Genomic DNA, 24,867 nt, shown 5'->3' on the forward strand with positions numbered 1-24,867 from the left:
TGTGATGGCATTGGCAGATTTCAGCCAGATCGCAGATTGTTAAATCTTATCAATGGTGAGGGTACAGACCTTGCGAAAGAGTTGGATAATTGTGAAGACCATTAACTGGGTATCTAGTACTCAAGATAAATGATGTTTCCTTAAAATAGTTGGCAGAAAGGTCTTTGAGGTCTGAGACTGGGATTAATTAAAGAAGGAAAACAGAACCGTCTCCCAAGTTTGTGTTTGGTTGTTTTCGTTAAGTGTTTCTCAGGCAACAATATTTAGTTTAAATCTTAAGCTAAAATCTCAAACCTCACTTATTTAAATGCATAACATTTCCAGCAATTTCAAATCCCCCATTAACTACATAATAAGACCAGATGGTTCGGGGTGTGTGTGTGTGTGTGTGTGTGTGTGTGTGTGTATGCGCTTCATTTATCAGCTTCAATGTATAATCATCGCTTCTGGAAGGGTATCTACATTGGCTGTTTAAAAGTTATATGGTAAATTCTATTGCCTTTTTTTAAATTCTCGTTATGGAAGCTGGGACAGAACTAAAAGCTCTTCCATTAATAAATGTATTCTTGTACCCAGTGGCCAACTGTACACCTTATAACTAGGAACTCACTTTCTTATATGTCAGTAAACACAGTTAGCAAAACACAGACACTCCTAGATCTCTCTAGTCACATTTAAAAAGGAAAGCTACTCTAATCTTAAAATGAAAACGAGTGGAGTTTTAAAACTTCTTAATAGTCATCCCACTGCTGTGGGTTCCCAGATGCTTAATTTGATCTTTACTTATAAAACCTTAAAACTGTCTACTCTTAAATATGGGCCATAGATGTACTGCATACTAAGCAATGAACGAGAGAAAACAGTCAAATAGTTAACTGCGTTAGCCCCTATAAGGATGACCAGAGACTTCAATTGAAATGGGACGTTTTCCCTTCCCGTGGTGATAGTCCGCGCTGCTGCAAATTGTCACAGACACCGGGGTAGTTAGGTAAGACACAAGCTTTTTGATTGAAGATTTCTGTCTCCTCCTTTCATCCCCTGCCATCCTCCCTGGGCCATTGTTCGAACACATTTCAATCACCAGCAGTCCCAGCAGGGCATGGCTGCCACATGGCTGCTAATAGTCTCCCAAATGCAGCGTCCCGGGGGGGTTCATCCAAGAAGCTCAATTTTACTTCAACAAATTACCGTATTTATCTTGAAACTGACACCTAGCACATTTGGGTCTGCCCTGCTGGACGGCAGACTACTGTTTTGTACCAAGTTTAACACCGCTGTGTCCTGCTGATAAATCAAGTCAAAATTAATAAAACTAAAACAGATGCCTATTTTTTTTTAAAAAGGACACTTGTTTAGCTGACCTTCCTACAGAAATACAGAATCTGCCAGACTTAACTACTGATTCTTAGCTGGCTGAATACTTATACTCCTGAGTTCTGAATATTTCTTTATTCATTGCAATATCCATGAACTGCTATAGATGCATATGAAAAGTACAAAGTTGTAGTGTCCCTGTAAAACAGCCTTACACACAGCAAAATTTAACATCCTAACTCACTGGACACCTCTCTGAACAACTAACAGCAAGTCACTCTATCTGACAAACCAGATTTTCTAGTCTGTTTTTGAACATGTCAGCAGACAGAAAAGTGAGAAAATGGTTACATAAGGTGTGACTCGCAAATCCTGTCAGGACCTGGCTCATGTATTTTCCTCAATGCCTCACCAGTCTCTGTTTTCAGCATTTAAAGTTTCCAAGGGGTTACAAATATAACAATTATGGCGTTGGGTTCAGATTGTTTGTCTTTCATCTTTAAACAATTTAAACAGAAATTTAAACTAAAGAAACAGAGGGGACTGTGGTCAAAGCTGTTGGGTTTTGTACTAGGGGTGAGCCAGACTGAAAACAATCCATGACATGATGGTTGTGAAATCTGAGGAAAGCCAGTCCAAGACTTTGAAGGCTATAATCCATATTGTAAAACACATTACATATTAGGCAGACTCAGTGGTCTCTGATGAAAAGCCAGTCAGAATGCTGGTACAATAATGGACAATGGCACACAGCAAGATCAGTCAGTGAACAATAAGTTACTGGGCCATATGCTTTACAAGGAATGTTGATAGGTCTGTCTTAACTCTGTTTGTCATCACCTCCATCCTTCATTTCACTTACAAAAAACAACCTCTGAAATGTTTAGAATCTTCTTCTGAGCCACTATAGTTTCTTGTTTCATCCTGTGCTTGTCTGCCTGAAACACCCTGGTCACAATTCTCCAATGCTTTCCTGTTGGTTTCATATAATGTTGAGGTAAGGGCCATTTTTAACTTTCTACAGCATTGCACTGTGGTACACTATCCTTAGTAATCAGTCAGCAAGCAAGTCACCTGCTGCTGACATCTGAAGCTTAGAAATGATGGTACAATAAAGCGGCAAGCCAATAAACCAACACTTGATTTGTCTTGCTCCTCTGCTTCCTGCTACAACCAACCCCATTTTCATCCCCAGACTGAAAGCAACCTTAATTTCCTCAAGCATTTCCACAACAATGTCACATTAGTTCCAGGTATAAACCTAGGTTCTGCAGTAGTTGCCATTCCACAGCTGTCCAATGGAATTGAGGAGCAGAGAGCTCTGTATATTTCAGGGAACTCTTGGATACATGGTTGAAAATGTATTTTAAGATGACATGTCTCCTGGGCTGTGTCTGCACTGGCAAAAATGGTACATATAATTCGCCATCCATGCAGCTCCAGCCATGAAAGCAACCGTTGAAGCTGTGTGAAGACGGGACTCTGACAAGCTCAGGTGTTTTTTTACAATCCCATCATCTACTGTTTGGCAACGATTATCTTATTGCTGATCAAATCACTTTTCCAAAGAAAAAGTCATGAAGTCAACCATGGGGTGATCATTTTATGTGGCTGTGAGGGAAAATGGGGAATTCACACAATTCTTTAAGCTCTGTAAAAGAATGTTTAAACTGTCCACTAACAGCGAGCTATGTTGCCTTCCCATTGCCAGCCTGGCAGGTTAAGAAGTTGGTTCTGCCCAGTGTTAGTTATCTTACTCACAGAGGTTGATATAGACTGCAATGGCTCAGATTCTTTGCTGCACTGCACCTATTTGGGGCCTGTTTAACACCACTTTTTGCAGCTCAACCTGGCATACCTGCGGTTTGAAGGATTCCCTTGTGCAGGGGAGTCCTTCAGTAGCGTAGAGCCATCCTAGCAGCTCCTACACTGTTTTCCCCCTGTCCCACTCACTCCAGTTTCCAGAGTATAGGTGTGGTCATGGGAAGGGGAATGTAACACTGGAGACTGCCTAAACAGACCCGGGGTTTAAAGCCATCTTCTCTCCTCTTTGTGCTGTGAGTCCCGTGAGGTGCATGGCCCAGGATCTGGCCCAGTATGCTCATCCACTGCTCAGGATTTATTTTCCCACCCGTTCCTTCTAAGATCATGCATTCCAAGGTATTGTCTTATTTTTAGAGTTGTGTAAAGTGATACAGATCTGTGTATGAGCTCTTTAAGAGCTGTGTTGTGCCTTCTTAGCACAAGGCAACGACAGCTCTTATGAAATATTTGAATGTACTAATGGAAAATATCCTGCCAGAAGCTGGGAATGGGCAACAGGTGATGGATCACTTGATGACTACCTGTTGTGTTCATTTCCTCTGGGGCACCTGGCATTGGCCACTGTCAGAAGACAGGATACTGGGCTAGATGGACCTTCGGTCTGACCCAGTATGGCCGTTCTTATGATGCTTTAATCTTTGAAGACGCTCAAGTCTCCAAATCTGTTTCCACTTTTTCCCGTTCTCTTCCTAACCCAAACACGTGTACTTGGTTTGACATACGGTATAGTCATTTGTGACCATAGTAACACTGTATGAAAGGCAAAGAACTATTGGTCTGGTGGGTTACATGGAAAGTTGGTAAAACTGGGGTAATAGTTTATATGAGAAATAGCCTGTGTATAGAGTTAGAATAGTACTAAAGCATTAGGGCAGAATTGTGCCCAATCTTGAGTGACTGCCCTGACTGTCTGTCTTAAAGGCATCCATTTGCTTGATTCACAAGGTGTATTTAAATAATGGATCTGTGAATATTGATGTTACATTATTTACTTATTTAATTGTGCAACTTAAAATATGTATTCATAGCTGTGCAATGATTACTTACAAACAGAGCATTAAATTTGTATTTGAAATTGTAATATTATCTTACTACTCTTGGGGAAAAGACTCTGCTATTGGGCCAGAATAGCTCAGGGATTATATTAAAAATACCCTTCTTATACTGTTGCAAAACTGCCACATTCATAAAATGCACTCATTTTGTAGAATAAGATTTTTTTTTCTTCTGTGACATTTCATGACTCTAATATTCTAATTTAGATAGTTTTGTAATGTCAAGAGTCACATGTCAACACTATGTGATATCTGATATGTAAGAGCAGAGTCACAGCTAGATCAATTGCTTTGACGTAACAGTTAGCCCTCTCCGACATATGCTTCTGGGAGCACTGAAAATATAATCTGCTTTATCACATCAAGGTTCAGAGGCTCTGCACTTCAATGCATCCATTTTCTGGAGTGACTTTGTAAAGTGAGGCTTTGCTAGGCTACTAAAAGCAAGCTGATAAACATGCATGAGCCTGATCTTAGTTCCAGAACATACAGAGAGGGGCAGGTGTAGTCTGAGAGTGGCAATTGGGGAGGGGGCGGGGGGGAAGGGGAGAGAGAAACCTGTCCAAGTGGAAGAAACTGCCTGTAAGAAAATGGACAATAAAATAGCTGAAGAAACAAAGTCCTTTCCTGGAAAAAGTGGAACTGAGTTTATTCCACAGATGATACACTGAGGGAGGCCTGTAGCATCAGAAGAAAGGAGAAAAGAGACATAGGTCACATCTTATGCTCCGCATAGAGTTTGATTTATTGAAACAAAAAACTATATCATGAGGTAAATCTTTAGATTCTGTATGTGCATAAAACTGCATGCTTTGCAGGAGCAACCATTGAGCGTATGCTTTTAATAGTCCAGCACATGCCTGATTATAAGCATTAGTGTTTGCACCAGCAAGGAAGTGCAGGCACATGCAAGCATGAGCTCAACTTTTTGCACACACAAGTGGAGTCCTCAAAGAGGCTCTTGAAAATTTACCCCTCTGATTGCTAATAGGTGATTTTAATGATATATATTTTTATCTTGGCAGTAGGGTGGGGGGGGAGGGGGAGCGTTAAATCTATAAGCACCATTACCATTCTGTTGCAATAGGGATATATTCTTTATGAACACTTTTATAATAGGTATGATATATGCTTTGTTTTTATTGCAGCTATTTGTTTGCTGGCATTTTAGTAATTCTGTCAAACAAGCCACTTTACACCTTCAGACTTTAGCAGATAAGCTTCCTGCTGATTGCTGGCTGAGCTCACACTATATAGCACTTATTTGGTGTCAGCAATGTACATTTTTATACCTCACACAGAGGGAGACAGCAGGCATCAGTAGGGAATGAGCGGGACTGGCTGGGAAATAGTGGCAGGACTGCTGCAGCTACTCAATCTGGGGATCCTGATGGCTCAGTTTCCATTAGCCAAAACCTTTTGCCCCCCACAAACTTTGTTACTGTTGTCCCTGCATGGTGCTGAAACAAGGGATAAGGAGAACAATCTGGCTCTTCACGTGTCAAGATTCAGATACCTTAGCCTGTACCAATAAGGAATTGTACTACTGTTCAGAATGAGCAACAATGCAACTAGTGTTTCTCAGCGATAATGATGCCATCCAGAAATGTTTAAAAATAAGACAAATGTGAAGTGAGACTACATTCCAGCATACCTCAGGATACTTTGGGTCAGCAAGTTCCAAACTTTTTTTGAAAGCTGAGTCCCCCTTTCAGGAAAATGAATCGAATCATGCCCTCCTTCAGCCTTACCATGCGTTGTTAAAGATCTGCCTATCTTAATTTATACATCTTCTTTGCCTCCCCATGCTCCCTGGCTGCTCCTGTGTCGTGTCCTCCCCCTCCCCCCCCCCACACACACTTTGGGAAACGTTGCTGTAGGTGTACTGTCAGTGGAGCTGAGGACTAAAAGAGACTGCCTGGGTACAGAGAAATAAAGGAGTGTCACATTGCCAAAACTGCACTGACAGGAGATTCCCAGTAGTGAGTGAACTGGCCTGTAACGGCCTCAACCCCTAGGGCTATGTGGATTCTTTTTCTCTGCCATGTTGACTTAACTTTGAAAGAATCCCATCTTGACCACAGTTGAGCATCCCTGTGGAGTTTTCTCATCATTAGCGTTGTCTTACCAATTAAAGAGCTTTGACAACCTTAATTCCTTTTGCTGCATTTATTAAGGGTCTTTTGATACTTTTTACTGATTGGCATGGATAGGAAACATTCCCAGTCCATTGTTTGGCCTACCAATCATGATGATTTGGGGGTTTTAGGTGTATGTGGAAAGTTGCCTCTTCCTAATCCAGAGCCTCCATGTGACCGTGTATAGATTCTGAGAGTGAGGTGAGAGGCAAATTAGCTCTAATTGCACCTTCTTCACCATTGAAGAACTACAGATTATTACTTTGTAATCATCTTGACTTGCATCAGAAATGACAGCTGTGGCTTGCTTTCTTGACATTGTCATTAACATTCTGTCACGGTGTGCTGCATGGAAGCAAGGCTTCCTAAGTAGTAGGCAAACTATGACAAGGAGCAACTAACTCCTCTTGATTTCTGTGGGGGAAAGTACTTGGCTTGGAATGCTGATTGGAGGTCACTTTCAACATATATCTAATTCAGTTTGTTTGTATGTGGCAAATGTAGCTTTGCTTTAATTTTAGCCTGTTTGTTTACTTGACAAAGAAGTAGGCTCTGGATTTTACAGAAGAAAGAAAACTCTTCTTCTCTTGAGAACTGATGTTTGTTCATCTCTGCCCCTTATACACATTTTTCTGATTACACCCTCAACTTGTAACATACCACATCTCCTCCCCAATCCGGGCCTCAGCAAATTGTCTCCCACCATCAGCCCTGTAGTCTGACCTTGCACCCCAGTTATTCTCCCTGTCTGACCTCTGCCCTGTATCCTGGTAAATTTCCAAGACATGGATGGAGAGAGGGAGGGATGATGCAGAAGTCGTTCTTCCTTCTGATTTTGCCCAAAATCTGCAAAGGCTGCTCCGCAACAGGAGCAACATACACACAAAGATTTGTTCTCCCTGAAAGAATAACCTAGTTAAGATTTAGGCGAGAATAGTCGTATAAATTAACGCTGCTTTTGCACTGTTCCATGTATCAGTTATGTAATATCAATTCTTTGCATATAAACTAGAAATCAAGGGAAAAGATCAAGGATTTGGGAACTGAGAGACAGCAAGTCTGTGTGTACCTGAGACCTTCAATTATGTTGTAATCTAAACCATAGCTTTTGTCAATCACCTTACTGCTTTCCGTGTGTATTGCGTGCTTTATTCATGCTTTGGTTGTAAATCAGCCCTATGCAATAAGTATCTGCAAGAAAGGTTTTACCCAAAAGGAAACTGACCAGTATGAAGTGGACTGCAAATAGCAATCGGAGAAGGTTTGATACTAAAACATTAGTAATGGAATTTGACATGTTTCAGGTATCTGGACACATTGACCTGTTTGTGATGTATCTCTTAGTAATTCTAATTGACAGGCTGCTGCGTTATTAATAGTTTGTTCATCTAGAGGAAAGTCTTCAAATATATATTAATTTTGTAGTATGGTCCTATGCTGCCGTAATAGCTTTGCTGTACACACCTTTCTCCCCAAGAAGTCAATTTTATCTTTATAGACGTCCTGCTCAGAATGAAACAGTACATTGAAAATTGTTTTTAGAAGGGCTGTCGATTAATCGCAGTTAACTCACACGATTTACTCAAAAAAATTAATCTCCATTAAAAATATTAATCGCGATTAATTACAGTTTTAATTGCACTGTTAAACAATAGAATACCAATTGAAATGTATTAAATATTTTGGATGTTTTTCTGCATTTTCATGTATATTGATTTCAATTACAAAACAGAATACAAAGTGTATATTATTTTTTGTAATTTAATTGTAAAAATGATAAATGATAATTAAAAAATATTTGTTTTTGCCTCATGCTAGTTTCTGTAGTGCAATCTTTGTCGTGAAAGTGCAATTTACAAATATAGATTTTTATTTATTTATTGGTTACATAACTGCACTCAAAAACAATGTCACCAGAAAGTGAGAACAGGCATTTGCATGGCACTCTTGTAGCCGGCATTGCAAGGTATTTACATGCCATATATGCTAAAAATTCGTATGCCCCTTCAGGCTTTGGGCACCATTCCAGAGGACATACTTCCATGCTGATGACACTTTAAAAAAAAAAAGCGTTAATTAAATTTGTGACAGAACTCCTTGGGGGAGAATTGTATGTTCCCTGCTCTGTTTTACATGCATTCTGCCATATATTTCATGTTATAGCAGTCTCTGATGATGACCCAGCACATGTTGTTCATTTTAAGAACACTTTCACTGCAGATTTCACAAAACGCTAAGGTACTGTGACGGGTTGGATCACAGAAACCCCCTTGGGGCTGCCAACTGATGTGCCAAGACTACTTCTGCCCTGGCTTTCCTGCCCTGGCAGCTTGGGACTTCAGTGCCCTGCCTGGTTTGAGCCAGACCCGCTAGCCTTCTGCAAACCCAGACCCCCAGGTCTGAACCATGTCCCCTAACAGCTGTAGGCTTAATTGAAAGCAGCTTAAGAAGAGTTCCTGTCTTTAACACTCAGATGCCCAACTCCCAATGGGGTCCAAACCCAGGTAAACTCATAAATTGTTCACCCTCTATAACACTGATAGAGAGAGAGATGCACAGCTGTTTCCCTCCCCCCCCCAGGTATTAATAGATACTCTGGGTTAATTAATAAGTAAAAAGCGATTTTTATTAAATACAGAAAGTAGGATTTAAGTGGCTTCAAGTAGTAACAGACAGAACAAAGTGAATTACCAAGTAAAATAAAACAAAACGTGCAAATCTAAGCCTAATACAGTAATAAAACTGAATACAGATAAAATCTCACACTCAGAGATGTTTCAATACGTTTCTTTCACAGTCTGGATGCCTTCCTAGTCTGGGCACAATCTTTTCCCCTCGTACAACCCTTGTTCCAGCTCAGGTGGTAGCTAGGGGATTTCTTATGACTGCAACCCTCTTTGTTCTGTTCTACCCCCTTATATGACATTGGCACAAGGCAGGAATCTTTTGTCCCTCTGGGTCCCCACCCCCCTTCTAAATGGAAAAGCCCCAAGTTTAAGATGGATTTCAGTACCAGGTGACATGGTCACATGTCCTTTGAGACCCCAAGCCTTCATTCCTCCCAGCCTGACTCTCAGGAAGGCCTGCCTGCAAACAGAGCCATCCACAGTCAATTGTCCTGGTTGATGGGAGCCATCAAGATTCCAAACCACCATTAATGGCCCACACTTTGCATAATTACAGTAGGACCTCAGAGTTATATTTCATATTTCTAGTTTCAGATACAAGAGTGATACATTTATACAAATAGCATGACCACACTCAGTAGATTATAAGCTTTGTAATGATACCTTACAAGAGACCCTTTGCGTGAAGCATATTTTAGTTACATTATATTCACACTCATCAGCATACTTCATAAAATCATATAGAGTGCAACATCACAGGTACCAATGTGAGATTTCTATAGATAGCTACAGCACTCGACCCAAGGTTTAAGAACCTGAAGTGCCTTCCAAAATCTGAGAGGGACAGGATGTGGAGCATGCTTTCAGAAGTCTTAAATGAGCAACACTCCAATGCAGAAACTACAGAACCCGATCTACCAAAAAAGAAAATCAACCTTTTGTTGGTGTCATTTGACTCAGATGATAAAAATGAACATGCATCTGTGCGCACTGCTTTGGATTATTATCAAGCTGAACCTGCCATTTGCATGGACACATGTCCTCTGGAATGGTGGTTAAAGCATGAAGGGACATATGAATCCTTAGTGCATCTGGCATGTAAATATCTTGTGATGCTGACCACAATAGTGCCATGCAAATGCCTGTTTTCACTTTTCAGGTGACATTGTAAACAAGAAGCAGGCAGCATTATCTCCTGTAAATGTAAACAAACTTGTTTGTCTGAGCGATTGGCTGAACAAGAAGTAGGACTGAGTGGACTTGTAGGCTCTAAAGTTTTACATTGTTTTGTTTTTGAGTGCAGTTATGTAACAAAAACACCTACATTTGTAAGTTGTAATTTCACAATAAAGAGATTGCACTACAGTACTTGTATTTGGTGAATTGAAAAATACTATTTCTTTTGTGTTTTACAGTGCAAATACTTGTAATTAAAAATAAGTATAAAGTGAGCACTGTACACTTTGTATTCTGTGTTGTAATTGAAATCAATATATTTTAAAAAAATCTCAATCACACTGTTAAACAGTAATAAAATACCATTTATTTAAATATTTGAATGTTTTCTACATTTTCAATCGCTTGACAGCCCTAGTTTTTAAGGATCTAAAAGATTTACAACAAAAGTATAGTGACCTACAATAGAGCTGGTAATTCTTACTGCTGGAGTATCTTATCCGCTCATCTTGGCCTTAGACAATGGTTGATCTGGAATGGGACTGGTCACTTTTTTTATACCTCACTTCTCATGTGGACCCTGCAGTTTCTGAAAAACTTCAGCTTTCGTTTTCAAAATGACAGATGTTTCTCACTCTGATTTGTGAAACAAGCTTCAGAGTCTGAATGGATACAGTGTTATTTCCAACTGACTGTTGACAGGTAGCCTGAAAGAATAATCTTGAGATGTAGGAACCACCACCATCACCTGAATGGTGTGGTAACATTGCAACCTAACTAAACATCAACATTATAAGTTGTTTCTCTCGTTATAATTTTAAACACTCATGTTCAGTTACACTGGTATTGTGAACAGTTTGATTCTGTGGTGGAGCCTGAGCAGTCCACCACTCTTCCCTCCACCTGACCCTTGGTTTTAGGAAGAAGTAAACTTCCACTGTAGATAAATTACTTCCAGAATGCTGATATTAACAATAACATCATGAGTCAGATTTTGAAAGGTTAGGTGCAGTTGTGGTCATACATTTGTGTGCTTCTGACTTACTAGTTGATCAGTGTATGTAAATCAGGCATTTTCACATGCACTTAGCCAGTTAGGTGTTTAATTGGCTACATTTGTTCACAAATACCAAATATGCACATGTAGGTTAATAAATAACAAATAAGTTAGTAATGTGCAAATGTGTATCTATAGTTATGCACAACTCACTTAAAAATTCTGCCCTATATTTCTTTTTCTTCCTAATTACAGTTAAGAGCATTAAAGCATAATGTTCCTTATGTAAAATTGTGCTTGATCAGGATACATTTGAATGCTTTGAGACTGGTTTTCACAAGTGCATTCCAAACTGAGTTCATTTGGAAAGGTCATATCACATGGCAGTACAGTAGTAGCTGAGTGCCTCAGAGTCTTTAGTGTACTTATTGTCCCAAGAGGAAGTGGTAATATCCCCATTTTACAGATGAGTAACTGAGGCACAATAAGACCAAGTGATTTGCCCAAGGTCTCACAGGAAGTCTGCTGTGGAGCAGGGACTTGAACCCGCATCTCCCAAGTCCTAGATTAGTGCCCTGATCACTGGACCAGGCTTTCTATCTATCATGACATCTCTCTGAACTCTGTGTGAAGATGTGTGAAACTGAATCTTACCTGTGAGTTTGCAAAGAGATTTGACCATGGAAATACCAGTACCATTCTGTCTATGAATACTTCCAAGGTTTGGGACCTGCAGCTCATTGTGAACAGTTGCTGTCCAAATATATATAAAGACATTTTTAAAAAGTCAAACTCTTTCAAGCCAAACTCAGAAGGAATTGTAGAGCTATAAGAAAAAGAACCTATGTAGGAATACAACTATCAGTGATCGGAGAGTGAACTCTGGCCTTACTCTAGCCAATTAAGCAATAAGATTTAAACACTGACTTTGGGCTTCAGCAATAATCAGTACTCCAAATATTTCATCTCAGTGGAAAGTCTATTTGTCTCCTCTGAGCATTATTTTATACATGGAAATAGAGCCTTGCACAAATCTGCCATTAGTCCCAGAAGGTGTTCTGTGCTTGGTATGAATGCTGAATTAAGCTATGAGTTTGTCTAGTAATTTTGTGAAAGATTCTTTGTCCTACAAGATATGTTTTGCTTCTATAACCCACCTGCAGTATAGTGGGGTATTGTATTTTGGCATCAGTTTCTTTGCTCATGAATGCTCTCTTAAATTCTGCCAAGTTTTGCTGGCCATTTTGCATAGTTAGTCTCAAATTTGGAGAAATAACAGTTCTGAATTCTAGTAGAGCGTGTTTCCTGTCTTCCTGGCTGCAATAAGCACTACTGTTGTCCCGGATGTCTGCAAAAGAGACAACCATATTATTACCTTGCTAGAGTCATTATGAAGTCTTCTCATTGACTCAGGGAACTCTGGCCCTGTCAACAGAGAGCGTTTTTAGTATTTGGTTACAAGGTCTCTGTAATAAATTTTCCATCAATTCAATTGGGTCTGTATATCCTTTTCCTGAAGGGGTTCCTAGCATTAATATTACTGGTGCACATTTGGTTTTCCAACATTTCTAACTGGCAATCAACCATCTGGGAGTTTCTCATTACCAGGTTCACTGCTTTCATTCCTTTTGCTACTAGTTTTCTTCAGCATTAGTGTACTCTGTTATTTGTCTAGCCTCTTCACCAGCCCACCCCCAGAAGTCTCCTTTCTCTTCACTAATTCATAACTTTGACATTACTAGGAAAGAAAAGTATTTTTCTTATTACCAATTTTCCATTAACTTTCAACAACAATTCTCCTTGCTTAGCACTTGCAGGAAGGGCTGTACGCAGGCCTGCCAATGGGGGGGGGGACGACAAAGGGGGCCCCTGGCCGCTGCTGCCGGCAACACAGCAGAGCTAAGGCAGGCTTCCGGCTCGCCCTCACTCCACGCCACTCCTGGAAGTGGCCAGAATGGCCCTTGTGGAAGGGCAGGGGGTCTCCACACACTGCCCCCACTCTGAGCGCTGACTCTGTAGCTCCCATTGGCTGGGAAATGCGGCTAATGGGAGCTGCAGGGGCAGTGCCTGCAGGCAAGGGCAAGCGGAGACCCCTGGGCCCCCTGTCTAGGAGCAGCTGCCAGAGGGGTGTGCTGGTTGCTTTTGGGAGCTGCCTGAGGTAAGCGCCGACTCCTGCACCCCAAACCCTGCCCCACCCTAGAGCCCGCACCCCCTCCTGTGCCCAAACTCCCCCTAGAGCCCACATCCAGCAGCCCCTCCTGTGCCCAAACTCCCCCTAGAGCCCATCCCCCCTCACCTGAACTCCCTCATAGATCCTGTACCCCCCTCACGCACCCCAACCCCCTGCCCCAGCCTGGTGAAAGTGAGTGAGGGTGGGGGAGAGCGAGCGACAGAGGGAGCGGGGATGGAGTTAGCAGGGGCAGGGGCCTCAGAAGGGGCAGGACAGGGATGTGGCCTCAGGGAAGGGGCAGGGCAGGGGCAGAGCAAGGGTCTTTGCACAATTAGACAGTTGGCAACTCTACCGGGCAGGCATGTGGGAGCCCTGGCCATGCTGGAAGAGCTCACCCAGCAGCGCAGCTGGCAGGTCGCTGGGCACCAGCCAGCGCAGGGGCAGCACCACCCACATGTCAGGTGGACCGTGTCCGCCTGGCCATGGCTTGTGTGTGCATGGGGGCTCGTTGACTGTTCTACCCTGGGGCCCGGTATTGCTGTTGGTGAGCCTGCGACAGCTCCAATCAAGAAAGGGGAATTGGAGCTGGCTGAGTAAGCCCAGGCCTGATAGGCAAATAGGGAACAGCTGTGGCCTCGTTAGCCAGGCTGGCAGGAAAGAAGTGTGGGGGGAGCGGGGAGCTAGAGAATTAGAGTGAATGGGAGCTCGTATGTGCTGGCTGCAGGAGCTAGCAGTCCCAGAGGCTGTAATATTGAAGCTGTTTGTAGTTAGAATGTGATGGGAATGGATACTGTAAATAAAGAGCATGGGTGATAGTACCAGTGCAGAGGTGTCTGGCTGGTCTGTGGGCGCGGCAGGGGCAGAAGCAAGGAGGGCCCAGCAATGCCCCATTACAATCTGAAATAATTTAAAAGCACTGACTGTAGCCTGCCTAGTTCTTGTTTGTTTAAGCTTTGTTTCAAATAGCTTTGGACAATCTTCAGGTTTCAGAGTAGCAGCCGTGTTAGTCTGTATCCGCAAAAAGAACAGGAGTACTTGTGGCACCTTAGAGACTAACAAATTTGTTAGAGCATAAGCTTTCGTGGACTACAGCCCACTTCTTCGGATGCGTACAGAGTGGATTTAGCATGCATCTGAAACCTGTCATTATGCAAGGCACTGCATTTAGCCGTATGGAGTGGAAATCCATCAACCTCGTGCCTCAATATTTATTCCACTCTGTATGCATCCGAAGAAGTGGGCTGTAGTCTACGAAAGCTTATGCTCTAATAAATTTGTTAGTCTCTAAGGTGCCACAAGTACTCTTGTTCTTTTTTTGGACAATCGGTACAGGATAATGTTATAGATGTACTTAATTCAGTGCATTTGGGGTTTCCTGTCAAGATGGTTGGCATTGATCATGAATGTGGTGACTATGGTTCAGTCCACTCAAAAGGCTGGTGCTGAAATTTTTTTCCTGACGCCTCATTCTGACCAAGTTATACATCTCTTCACTTTGGATTCCTCCACTGGCTTCCTCTCAACTTCCATATCAGGGATCTAGGGGTTATAGTGGACCACAAGCTAAATATGAGTCAACAGTGTGATGCTGTTGCAAAAAAAGCAAACCTGATTCTGGGATGTATTAACAGGTGTGTTGTGAGCAAGACATGAGAAGTCATTCTTCCGCTCTACTCTGCTCTGGTTAGGCCTCAGCTGGAGTATTATGTCCAGTTCTGGGCACCGCATTTCAAGAAAGATGTGGAGAAATTGAAGAGGGTCCAGAGAAGAGCAACAAGAATGATTAAAGGTCTTGAGAACATGACCTATGAAGGAAGGCTGAAAGAATTGGGTTTGTTTAGTTTGGAAAAGAGAAGACTAAGAGAGGACATGATTGCAGTTTTCAGGTATCTAAAAGGGTGTCATAAGGAGGAGGGAGAAAACTTGTTCACCTTAGCCTCTAAGGATAGAACAAGAAGCAATGGGCTTAAACTGCAGCAAGGTAGGTCTAGGTTGGACATTAGGAAAAAGTTCCTAACTGTCGGGGTGGTTAAACACTGGAATAAATTGCCTAGGGAGGTTGTGGAATCTCCATCTCTGGAGATATTTAAGAGTAGGTTAGATAAATGTCTGTCAGGGATGGTCTAGACAGTATTTGGTCCTGCCATGCAGGCAGGGGACTGGACTCGATGACCTCTCGAGGTCCCTTCCAGTCCTTGAATCTATGTAGTAGTTCCTCATGCAGATCTTCGAGGTCATCCACAATGCCACTCCTGCCTACGTCTCTTACTACTCTTCATGCCACCCCAGGGCTGCTCTAACTTGTCCTGCTACTCATGGCCTCAAGAGGAGCAGTTCTATCACTGACATGAAGTGATGTCTGTAAACAGATGATAGGATGAGGAGATGGCATAGGAACTGCTACAATGGCTCTATACCACTGGCAGGTCCCTAGGCAGCTGCAGCAAAAAAAGGGTAGGAGCAATGAGAAACTGAGGGAAAAGAAATTTGGGGGACTATAGGGTACTGAATCCTGATAGGGAAAGAGCTGAAGGTACTTAGGCATTGCTTTGCTCAGCATTGCAACACCTAAGCCCTAGATAGCCTGGTGCCCAGTGGAAATTTCAGCACCAAGATAGGGTCCCAGATCCCCAGCCAGTGCTTGGGGAAAGTTAAGTGCCTAAGGAAGGGATTTTCAGAAGCCAGACAGCTCAGTGGAGAGTTGCCTAAACTAGCCAGGAGTGAAATGCCAAAGAGATGAGTCCTAAGTCCCTCTCCTCTTCCTACCTAAGTGGCTGACCAGGTGCACCTGGCTGATAGGACAGATATGGGCGCCTCCCTATGCTCTGCATCCTCCTTTGAGAATCCTCTCCTGGATTTAGGCACCTAAGTCAGGTAAGTCACACCGGGTATGTCGACACAGCCCCCTGCAATGAGCCTCCGAGTCCGGGTCAACAGACTTGTGCTTCTGTGCTAAAAATAGCCATGTAGATATTGTGGCTCGGGCTCTGAATCCCACCCCCATCCCTAGGCTTCAGAGCCCAAGCTGCAGCATCTACACAACTATTTTTAGTGCAGCAGCCTGAGATCTGCAAATCCAAGTCTGTCAACCTTGGCTGGGAGATTCACTGCTGTGGGCTGTAGATATACCCTGAGGGTAACCCATTACCTAGCAGCTGAAGCCATCTCTCTCCTGCTTGATACCTCTCTCATGCTCACCCTCCATATCTTGGTGCTTCTGGCTGTGTTAGGCAGAGTGGCAACAGAGCACCCATACATATCTGTGGCCTGCCTCTGGCCCTACTGACATCGGGGCTGTCAGATGACAGGAGTTAGGTGTGCTGTGAGCATGCATCAGTATCTGGTTCCACTGCCAAGATAGACACGTAGTTTGAGAATCCCATTTCGGGGGCTTTTTCGGCAAGTGCTCTAAGCAGCTCGCCAGCTGGGGGCAGCGTCAGACTTGCTGACAAGCAGACACGTAGGTGCCTACAGGATTAGGTGGCAGCTGAGTGGTGGCTTTGAAAATGTCAGTGCACCCATGGGCTGCGTGTGAACACAGCACTAGATGTCTATTCAGACCTATATACAGCAGTAACAAATAGGTCCAATTCTCTTCTCACACAGGTTTTGTACTAGTGTAACTTGCCTCATTTCAGTAGAGTTACTCATGATTTACATTGATGCAGAGGTGGAAACCTTTATTTTCATAGATGTTCTGGGTAGACTCAATTGGGCCTTACCTAGCCTATTCCTAAGTCTTTCCGGATTTGTATTTGCAATGTCTGCAGTTCAGCTATCATAGGATTGCAGTTGTTGTTTTAGCTACCTAGAGAGAGAGGAAAAATACTTGAAAATTCAAAGATGTGATTTGTCACAAGAAGAAAACAAATACCACATTCGCTCCTACTCATTCCTCATAGTGGTTTTGGGATTCTCTCTCCATACAGCAAAATGATACTCTGATCTATGGTAACAAGAACCATCTGTAGTTAGTTATAACTAGATAGAAGGTTTACTCCTATTCTGGTTCAAATCCTCTCTCATCAGAACTCAGTTTCTTACACTCTGTCCCACACAAGAGGAAGAAGGTTGTACTTCAAATTCTACTTCATGGAGTGATAAGAAATCAGAATCTATATGTCATGTTCCAAATTTGGGGTGTACTGTATAATTGCACAGCTGCAACACCGGGTACCAGAGGGTTAATGGTACGTTCTTAATTTTATTTTCTTAATGTATGAGAGTGGTTGATGGTCTGTGTAACTAAGCTAAATGTCTTCCCCAGAAGGTAATATGTTAGGACCTGTAAGAAGGGTCTGGATGAGTTCTGCCCTGACATCTAATGACAAACTGGGGGAGAGGGGGAGACTTCAAGAGCAGACCGTATTGGCATGGACACACCTACTCTGCCTTGGTGCTCAGCAGATGGAGCTGCTTTGCCAAAGTGATCAATTTTGGCTAGTTTGGGGTTTATTTTTGGCAAACAATTTGGAAGTGAGCCATAGTATTTTCCAAAGCATTTTTGTCCAAATTTTCTTCCTAACTACAATTTACAATCTAAAGAACATTTTTTCTCCGCACCAGAATCCATCTCCCTCTCTCTAGATCAGGGGTCGGCAACCTTTCAGAAGTGGTGTATCGAGTCTTCATTCATTCACTCTGATTTAAGGTTTTGCGTGCCAGTAATACATTTTAACGTTTTTAGAAGGTCTTTTTCTGTGTCTATAATATATAACTAAACTATTGTTGTATGTAAAGTAAATAAGGTTTTAAAAATGTTTAAGAAGTTTAATTTAAAATTAAATTAAAATGCAGAGCCCCCCAGACTGGTGGCCAGGACATGGGCAGTGTGAGTGCCACTGAAAATCAGCTCGCGTGCCGCCTTTGGCATGTGTGACATAGGTTGCTTACATCTGCTCTAGATGAATTATTTAACTTCTCAGCAACACATTTGAAGACATAACTCAAAGACAAGTTGAGAAACAAACAGAAAAAATATGTTCAGGGCTTATTTTCAAGAATTTCAACACCAAACAATGGCTTTAGGGTACTTTTATTAGTTTGTATTGGTTTAAATATAAATCTAAGAAACGCTGGGCTCATCTGGTCTAAAAAGGCATAGCTCCATTTCCTTTATGGAGCTATTCTGGTTTAAGCTAGCACCTGGTCCTTATGTATACTATATTTGTGTGTGTGTGTGTGTGTGTGTGTGTGTGTGTGTGTGTGTGTGTGTAAATAAATTTTTATATATATATATATAAACACACATACCACACACACTATTTTATATATTTCTAATATAGTGTCACTAACCTTATCCAATAAATGCATCTTACTCATGAAAGTAACTTTTTTGCTTTTTAAAACAAGCTAACACGGGCAAAAAAAATTTAAATCTATGCTCTATAAATTTTACCTAGATTTTAATATCAACACTTTCTTGTGGATAATCTTAAAAACAGCCTTGTTTGAAGGGTGTAGCTACTAGATTATGATGTACTTACTGTCTTATGAAATAGACATTCTTCAGTCTTCCCAACTGCATTAATTCACTCAAGTATCATTTTTACTTGAAGCTGGTAGTATCTTAATGGACTTTAAGTGGTTCCAGAAGTTCCATTAGAAGAGGATGGAATAAGTGAGTGGACAGTTTGCCAAAGACAGGGAAGCCACAATTTTGAAGCCAACTAGTGTTTTATGTCAAACACAGTCATTTTAAAAAAGAGAGTGGTGAATTGAAGTAAAAATGACTTAAAGGCTAGGTACTCTACAGAATGTTGCTCTAAATGAAGATAGTGGTATGATCATCAACGTCTGGATAAAATAAAACTCATTTTGAGAACTAAAATAACATTGCTTATTTGAACAATTTCAGTGTTGGTAACCAAACCTCAAACTAAAAACTAGAGACTCCAGGGAGTTTTGGAAGAGGGACAAAAGGTTGACAATTTGACAGGAATTTTTCAGCAGCATTATTGTGTAAAACTGGCTGTTGAGAGAACAAGAGGTGGCACAACACTTAATCGCAAATGTATTGAATGATGATCCCTCTACTGTCTTCAGTGGAGCTATGTGAGGGCTAAGTCTCCGTGTGTATTTGCAGGAAAAATCTAAATTTAGTTTTTCATTTTGGCAGGTGTTTTTTCCCTTAAACTAGTTTTCAGACATTACTGAAGATCATAATAATATCAACATGTTTTGGCTCTCATAAAATCTGTTCTCTTGCATGTAATACTTTCTACTATTGGCCATCTTCCTACTCATTAACCTAGTAGTGAATTATATACACTAGAGTTTATTTAGATAATTGAGTATGCTTCCTGTTTATAGGGTAACAAACCAATTTCCAGGCCAAACAAAAGCAGGGGCCAGAGGATGAGATACTGAGGTTACGGTGTAATTATTAATCAGCTAACAGGAAGCACTCTCAAGTAGATGGTAGTGATGCTCTGAACTGTTTAATAACTACATTTTTGTGAGGGGGAATACAACTGGTCTTGAAATTGTTGTCTAGAAACAGCAGTGTTTCTTCTTCTGTTGGCAGGATGAAGCTAAAGTGGAGATGGACCACGTTTGTTGCGCAAGTCATTAGGGTGAGTTCTGATGACAGCACTGAATCAGAGTGTAGAGACTTGCATGGTGTATAGTTACAGAAATGAGCGTATATTTGTGAGTCAGTAAGCATAAACCACTTCTTTGTTCTGATTGGCTGAAACTATTTCGCTTCAATATAATTTACTGTTGACAATGGACACAACAGCCATTAGTAAGAATGAATTCCAAAGTGTGCATTGAGAGAATAGATTCCCAAAACATAGAAGGAAACCCACAATGTGACTTACTAAGATGTCAGTTATTCTAGATTCCTTACTAAATTAGGTGTTTTATATGCCAGCTTTTATTATATTTGTGGCACTATTTAATTATATACATTGAAAATTCCCCTCTGAAGTCTGCTCTACTGTCATGCTACATTCTGTTTTGAAAATAGAAGAGAAGTAGTTTTTATAAGTACTTGTCAAACAAAAGGTTAAGTAGAATTAAGTAACAGGAAATATGTCTTTAATTTTTTTGAAATAAATGAGCAGCTTGACATTAAACTTTGATTCCAAAATAAAGCTCAGAGTTTCAGGAAATCCCTTTGAAAACTTTATTGTGCCTCCTCTGGTAGAGAATGAAAGTAAAGACTCTGCTTTCAAAATGGACAGCCTCTGAGATGGCTCTTGGTGGTCCCTTCACTAAAGCTACAGCTGTCTGAGACCCCCTGTGGACCTATGTGTGCATATGGGGCACTGATCTTACCAGATAACAAAGATGATCTAGGAACTCCTTGGTGAACAAAATTAAACCCTGCAGGTCAGATGGAAATCAATTACAGGCTGTGCTGAGGACCATGGATGTCAACACAGGCTCTCACCCATGAACTGGGATGTAGGCAATCAAATGTTAGGTCAGTTTAGGTCAAGCCTATGGCTTTGTATATCCATTTTTCACTCCGTGTAGGGTAGGAAGCTATAAACATATGAGACAGTGGGTGCAGCTAATTAATTACTCAGAAATGGGAACAGAGCTAGTGCTGATCATATTGTGCCAGGACCCCCCTCCCCACATCCCCCCCCCCACCAAATCTAGAAAGCAAAATACCGCTGCTTAAAATCAAAACAAACGTAGTCATATCTGGGATAACAAAAATAGTACTATGATGCTGCATTTTACACTGTGTAGTGCATTTTGTGCTTGGCACACTTTTGTATTGAAATATTTGCATCTGTTTTCTATGTGAAATTCGGTGGAAGTTATGCACCGAACTCCCTTAACACATCTCTGAACATTGTAGTCTACATCAATGCATACAGTGCTTTATGTTAAAAAGGAAGCATTTCTTCTATCATGACAATAACCATGGGTAGGACTGTCAAAAGCACCAAAGTGAATTAGAAGCACAAGACCCCTTGATCTAGTGGTATTTATGGTCCTAAACCACTTCGGTGCTTTTGAAAATCCCATCCCATATCTTCAAAAGTTGTGATATTTTTATTTTCCCTAGAAGGCAGTTTTGAGGTAAGGCAGTACTAATGCAATAAAAGTCATGTTTCATTTTAAAGTATAAACTGTGGTTATGTCTAGTAGTTTTCTATTACACATGTATGTTGTGTACCAAAACATCCAGCCTGAAGGATTATATTATTAGTTTAGACTCTGGTTATCCCAGGCTTCACGTCTGTGTGTATAAATCTATTGCACAAAAGCATATGTATACTCTCTCCTGTTCAGATTGCAATCTCCTAGGGGCATGGAATTTGTATTTTGTGCCTTGTACCACCCTGAGATGTAGTTGACTTTTAACAAATAAATAATAAGCAGTAATGCTTTTAACAGAAAGCACATTAGAGGTGATTTGTATGATCTGATGCAGCTGAACTGTGTTCTGAAGTCTTACAGCAGGTTTTTATCCTCAGTGCAACATGGAATTAAAACAATAATACCACTGCAGTGCAAATAAAGTAAACAATACTTTTTTACACTCATTAAGATTTGTACAGTACACTGTTATTTTGTAGAGAGAGAGTGCACTACATCTCTTGAAATTATTTCACATACATAAGGTCATAGTGCCCCCTTTGAAGATTACATTGGCCAGAGCCCCAGGGAGCAAATCTAACCTGAATAAAATGAATGGATTACAGGCATTCACATCTTAAATACAGACATGTGGCCCAAGGAAGTAATAGGTCACAGCATTACGTACCCCACCTTCATCTCAGCAGCCTCGTTGCAATGCATGCTGGGATCAGTAGTCTCCATTCGTTGCATCTTTTAATGACAGATGAGCATCTATAGGCTAAATTATGGAATTTTATGGCCTGCATCTGACCCACAGAGAACATTTTCACCACTGCTGGGGGAGGTAATTTATTTTTTTGGTTTTAACATTTAAGAACAAAATTTAAATAGAAGTCTGAAATGTAATCGTTTTTCCAAAAGTGGATGAAGATCAATGAAATAACCTCTCTCTCTTTCTCTCTCTGCAGCAGTAATTCCTCTAAACAATGTGAAATATTAGAGAGACAAGGCAGGTGAGGTAATATCTTTTACTAAACCAACTTCTGTTGGTGGAAGATACAAGCTTTTGAGCTATACAGAGCTCTTCAGAAATATTGTGAAAACACTGCCAAATATTGTGGTATTAGTTTAACATTAAATATAAGTGGGCAGCTATTATAAAAGTCACTTGCAGTTTTTTTTAATACTAATGAATGAGTTTGGAAAAGCTAAAAATATGCTGTTTCTATGTAATTGTCAAGAGCAGAAGAAGTTCTAGCAGGTGGCTGCTAGCACCCTCTCTACTTAAGTTTCATTTATAGGATATATTCCTGTCGTGTTGAAACATACCCTTTTTTGGCTAAAATTTTCTATGCTTGGGTTCTTCCTGAAGGTGTGAGACTTCCTTGGAAAGGTCACCACTAATGTGAAAAGTCTGCTTAAACCAAGAAAAGAAAGGGCATTTAATTTTTAGAGTTAAATTCTCCTCAAAATCACTTCATCTGATTTTCACTTCACCCAGGATGGGAAAAAAGGCACTTTTTTCTCATCTTAAAAAAAAAAAATCTTAACCAAATTCTTCAAAACACAGCTCGTGCAAAACATGGCTGTAGTTTGAAAGGGGAAACCGGGAGTGGATTTATAGATGCCTTCAGTGAGGACTAGCATCTTTATTTGGTTTGGATAAAAATGAGGCTTTCATTTAATAAGATATATCTGTATCATTTGAGATGGAGCTTGCATAGAAGGCTTAGGTTAAGGAAATGCTCTATCTTAAAGACAGAGGCCAATTGCAAAATCTAGATTTGGATGTACTCCATACATGCTTGGTCTGAAATAACCCATATCTGTTAATCTTCAGGGCTTGCATCAAAGCCCACCTCTTTTTCCTAGGTTTTGAGAAGGAAGGGATGTGCTGAGGGCACAGATATGTGCCTCGAGAGCTGTGATTTGAGGATGGAGTGGGTTTTCTTTCTTTTCTGGGCTTGTGTTTTGTACATTTATTTTTGTTGGGGTGGATTGGTTGTATTTTTCATATATGGTAATCGTGCCTGGAGACTTTTATGTCTTGTATAAATCTATATAAATAATTACCATTTCCCCCTACCCAAAATTAATGAATATGCTGATCCAAAGTTTTGGTTCTGAGCTATCTCTCTATTGAAAAAGCTTATTTTCTTGAAGGACAAGAATATTTTTATTAAATACCACACATTTTATCTTGATTAAATAAAAAAATGTGCATCAGCTTGCTGCAGGATTTGGCACCAAATACATTTTTATGATCCATCCACAGACAATAAATTAACGGTTATTTCTAAGGTCACCTTTTCTAAAAAATTATTGAGGTTTCTGCTAAATCACTGAGAACACTGACTATTCGTAATGTACTAAACTTGCACAATCAGCCTGGGGAAAAGTTAGAAGCTATGTCAACATATTTGGTATGAGCACCTCAAAGAAATCAAATAATAAAACAAAATATAACTTTTGAGGCCACTAAGAAGTCCCAAAGGCCTTCCAACTTGTCTTCTGACACCTTGTGTTTGATCTGCTAAATCAAATTGTTTCTTTAAAGTACAAAAGTTTACAGTTTGCTTTTAATAAAACTTGCTCCTCTTGTCAATCTGCAGGATTCTTGATTCCCACTAGACTTTTCCTTGATGTGTTACAATAATACAATGGCCAACAGGAAAAGACGTTCCAGAAATAAATGCACCTGATGCATACTTTATTTTAAAATCTCATTTCATTTTTTTTTAAATGCACAGTTGTGTGGGTAAAAGTGTAACCCATGTCTGATCTGTGTGGCACTCTATCCCTCCCTAGTGGTGGCTAGGCCAGCTAGAAATTGACAAGCCTGCTACAGCCTTGGTTAATAGATCTCAGGCAGTTGAGGCGTGTACATGAGCTCAAGAGGTCCCAGATTTGATCCCTGCTGCCGATGACCCACCAAGGAAGCATCCGCATTACACGAGGAAAATGGATTTTAAGGATAGAATCTATGTTAAGCTAGTTAAGTTTCTATATGCGAGGTGGAATGATGAATAATATTATTACCTCTGACACACTGCAATATAAAAAGGGGCCAGTTTTTGCTTTTAGAGGCTCTTGCAGGGTTTACACTGAATTCTGTAGTAGCCCCGTACAAGTATGTGCATGTAGGCTGGGCCCTGGGATATGCCTTGAAAGGGAAGGGGGCATAAGGAGGTGAATTGAAATCTTTTCTGGAAAGGTGGTGACAGGGTGCAGGGAGGTGGGATTTTTGGAGGCCTATGAAGTGTTAAGGAAGAAGAAAGAGACTGACAGCATAGTCAGGGAGTAACAGAAACAGAATTGTGCTGGAAGCCTCTGGGGAGGGGCTTGGAGAAGGAGAAAGCCAAGGGTCTGGCTGAGATGGTATGTGAATAGTCTCTGCTACAGAGTCACCTCTTCAGACACACCTCTGAGATCTCTTTATTTTAGCTGGTCTGTGGCCTTGGGTGTCCCACCTCCCTTTAAACCTCATTAAGTCTCACTTTGGTTCAAAGACAGGACTAAG

The 24,867-nt window shown here is 41.0% G+C and overlaps 1 protein-coding gene across 4 annotated transcripts in view; it reads left to right on the forward strand.

Moving 5' to 3' along the window:
• LNX1 (ligand of numb-protein X 1) overlaps positions 1-24,867 on the forward strand; it is a 312,361-nt gene that overhangs the window by 33,882 nt on the left and 253,612 nt on the right. For 3 of the 4 annotated variants that reach the window (XM_065598040.1, XM_065598039.1, XM_065598034.1), the window contains exons 2-3: positions 19,828-19,876; positions 22,316-22,360. The gene's annotated coding sequence lies outside the window, so the exon portion shown is untranslated. The remainder of the gene's footprint in view (positions 1-19,827; positions 19,877-22,315; positions 22,361-24,867) is intronic. The other variant, XM_065598035.1, reaches the window with a different exon arrangement.

The sequence above is a fragment of the Chrysemys picta genome, chromosome 5 (genome assembly GCF_011386835.1).
Source record: "Chrysemys picta bellii isolate R12L10 chromosome 5, ASM1138683v2, whole genome shotgun sequence".
Classification (NCBI taxonomy): Eukaryota; Metazoa; Chordata; order Testudines; family Emydidae; genus Chrysemys; species Chrysemys picta.